At 43.4% G+C, this 3,437-nt stretch overlaps 1 long non-coding RNA gene across 1 annotated transcript; it reads left to right on the top strand.

The window, feature by feature from the left end:
* Positions 1–1,431: 1,431 nt before the first annotated feature.
* LOC135880044 (uncharacterized) lies at positions 1,432–2,461 on the top strand. The gene is made up of 2 exons (XR_010561483.1): positions 1,432–1,562; positions 2,154–2,461. It is a non-coding gene; the product is annotated as an uncharacterized LOC135880044 (long non-coding RNA).
* The last annotated feature ends 976 nt before the right edge of the window (positions 2,462–3,437 follow it).

Consider the following 3,437-nt stretch of genomic DNA (forward strand, 5'->3'; position numbering starts at 1 on the left):
TTGCGTAACTTAAATCGATTCTTCTCCCTCCCCAAGTGTAGACCAGGCCGAAGTTACTGATGAGCAGGTCTAGGAGCTAAGCCTTAGACTTGGTAGCAGGACAGTGCTCCAGTGAAAGACAATGAAGAGGCAGCAGCCCAGGGGTTCCCTGCCACCCAGTGCAATCATTAAGTTCAGAAAGCTCCATTGCAGAAGGGACAGTGAGCAGCAACCAGCAGCAGAGATGAGAGGCAGCAGCGATAACAGTGGTGGCAAACAGCGGCAGTGATATCAGTGGCAAGCAACAGTGAGCCAGGTGCAGAGGCAGCAGCAAAGAGGTCTCAACATTTGCTTTTGGGGGCGGGGGGAAGGTGGACCCATGTGAATGCACCTCTGAACACTGGGTCTTTGCTGACTAAAGACAACCATGAGTGGGGTGCATCAGAGGGAAAGAGGAGTGACCTGGTAAAGGGACATTTGTTCAGATTGTCACACCACAAAGTGGGAAACTGAGGCAAAGGACACCACCCAGCGTAGTGTGGGTTGGGTGTTTGCTTTTGGTTACATGCATTTGAATGTGGTCGTGGTGTTTTCCCCAAATTAATGCTGGGTTCCCTTTCCCTTTTTTAATATTTTTTTTTTTATTATAAGTAGTCTCAATACTTGCAAGCAAGGAAGTGTTGCCTCCCAGAGGCACCGAGGGGAAAGGTGCGGGAGGGGTTAATTTCCCCAGATTATAGGGTAGGGCCGCGAGCTGGCTCTGTGTTGTATTGTTAAGAGGAAGTCCTAGATATTGAACATAATCTTTGTTACCAACGCCACCTGGTAGGAGGGTTACAATTGCTCCTGGGTCTTTTCTCATGCTCTTTAAGGACTTAGAAGGAGGCAGCAGACGCAGCAAAACAAATCTCATTGCTTTACCTACTCCTTATTCTGTTCTGTCCATTGATGTCTCTCCAGTGACTCCCTGCGGAGTCCCTCCACGACTCCATTACAGTTCAGGTGCTTCAGAGAGCCAACTTCCTCAAAAATTGAATTGAAAAACCCAAACAAACCTCTAACTGCTAATGTAAAGCCTCAGGTCTAATGTATCCCTCCATGGAACCAGCAAGGAGAGGTAATGAAGTGTTTTCTCTGTCTGTGCAACAAGAGAAGGAAACTCCCTCATAACTCACTGGCTGCCAGCAAATACAAGGTCAAAACACCAAGTGCTAGATACACAATAAACAGTTGGATAAGTAACTGCCATTGTCTTTACTTGGGCGGGGTTAGAAGAGAGATTAAAGAATAAAGGGAGAGAGATGCATGGTATATGAAGATGAAAACAGAAGAGGAGAGAGGACAGGAGACCCACAGCACAGTTAAGTATTTTTTCCCCTTCATTTTGTTTTTATTTTCTCACTTCATGTTTCTCTGATTTTCTTCCTCCTTCACCAGATGGCTGTAATGATTAAATGCTGAGAAGATAACACTTCAAACCCCAGCAAAAGAGGTGCATGGCTACTTGCATTCAGCTTCAAATTTGCATTTAGATCCAGAGCCACCTATATTCATAGGATTTCGGTCAGGCTGACTGCCCTCAGGTAGGGGAGAAAAGAAGAATTGGGAAGATTTCTACAGCTGGCAGGGAATCAGGGACAGTGAGAAATCCAAATAATACAAAACCCACAGGTCCAAAGCTTGGCCCTTGTCTACACTACAAACTTATGTTGGTAGAACTATGTTGCCAGGAGTGTGAAAAACCCACATCCCTGAGCAACGCAGTTATAGCTCTGTCCGCACCGGAAGTTCGGTCAATATGTAGATGGAAGGGCTTATCCAGTCAACCTAGCTACGGCCTCTCAGGGCAGCGGAGTATCTACACTGACCAGAGACTCCCTCCCATCAGCGTAGGTAGCGTCTTCACTAAGTGCTACAGTGCCGCAGCATTGTAAGTGTAAACAAGCCCTCAGTGGTTCTCAGGATTTGTTCTTTAGGGTCAGATCTTTCTCCCCCAGCCAGTGCTCTCCTACCCCCAGCATTTGTTGAGGTCCTGAGTGTTTCAGACTGCCACACCCCCTGTGCATATTGTGGCAGGATACCCAGCACCATACAGTTACTGAGGTTGGCATTTCAGTCTCAGCTCATCTCATACTACCAGGCCAATTTCCTCTTTCCTCCATTTATTTAACCAGGATGCACATTTGCTACTGCAGAGGAGCCAACTTCAGAAAGCAGCATTAAGGAATAGCACCAACGTCCTCCCTGACCCCAGTGGCTAACTATCTTCTGCACAGCGGGGGAGACAGAAAGAAGTGCCTGAGAGATTCAGGCTGTAGGAAAATGAAGTCAACCACAATTACCATCGCATCCATTTTCTAACTATTTAAATGGGATTGTAATTGCATAAAATTACTAATTTTGTTCATTAGAGTTCAATTAAATTCATCTGAATTCAGGATAATGGCATTGTTGTAGTACAGCCATATTAAAGATGAAACACTCTCTCCTGACTGTTTTCCTTTGAGGAAATAAAGTTTTGCTTCTAATGAGCCAAGATACAAGGCATCTTTTACAACAGAGCAATGAAGATTGCAGATTTGGGAACAGCAGGCTTATTTTTATTATAATAAACAGCCATTTCCTTGGTTACCAAAATAAATAGACTTGATCATGGATCTTTTGTATTTTAGAGGGGAAAAAACCAGACAGTTAATAGCTTCTTAATCATATTACAGTGAGGTCTTTGATAGGCAACAGGAGGTGGCCTAGAAGTCTTGCTCCAGGGCATTCTGTGTTCCAGGCAGATATTTAATTTCGAGCTCAATTGGGCTGTCCTTGGGGAGCAGAACCTTTTTATTTCAGGAAGTGAATTAAATTCCCAATTGAGCTGGAAATTAACTAACTATCTGCCTGGAACACAGAATGCCCTCGGGCAAGACTTCTAGGCCGCCTCCTGTTTCCATATACACAGGATGTGTATGGTCCTCATGTTTTCTAGTCATGGACCTCTTCCCAAGGCACACCTTATGGGAAAATCCAACAGAGCTAAATAGGGGGCGGGGGACGACGACAATGAGTTGTATAGAAAGGGCTCTAAAACATTGACTTTTAATAGAGAATTGTTCTAAATGAACACTTTGACCATCCTATATAATTTGATAGGAAATTATACCCCAATCTTTGGAGTTCTATGCATTTATTTAACATTGCTATAGAAAGATCATCATTCTCTGTTAAAATTCTACACAACTTTTACTTTAAGGACCAGGTGGTATGGATTCCACCTAGTGCTTATAGAAATCTAGGTAGAGACATTCTTTATTATTCTATATCACAATGTACATAGTCTTCAATTTTGCCCTTTGTTTCTGTTATATTTTCTATATAAAAAACTTTAAATCTATGACTTATTTTATATAAACAAGAGAACAACATCCTCCATGAGAGAGTAGTGTGACTCTCTCCTTTGTAACAAG

This window comes from Emys orbicularis, chromosome 6 (assembly GCF_028017835.1).
Source record: "Emys orbicularis isolate rEmyOrb1 chromosome 6, rEmyOrb1.hap1, whole genome shotgun sequence".
NCBI lineage: Eukaryota > Metazoa > Chordata > Testudines > Emydidae > Emys > Emys orbicularis.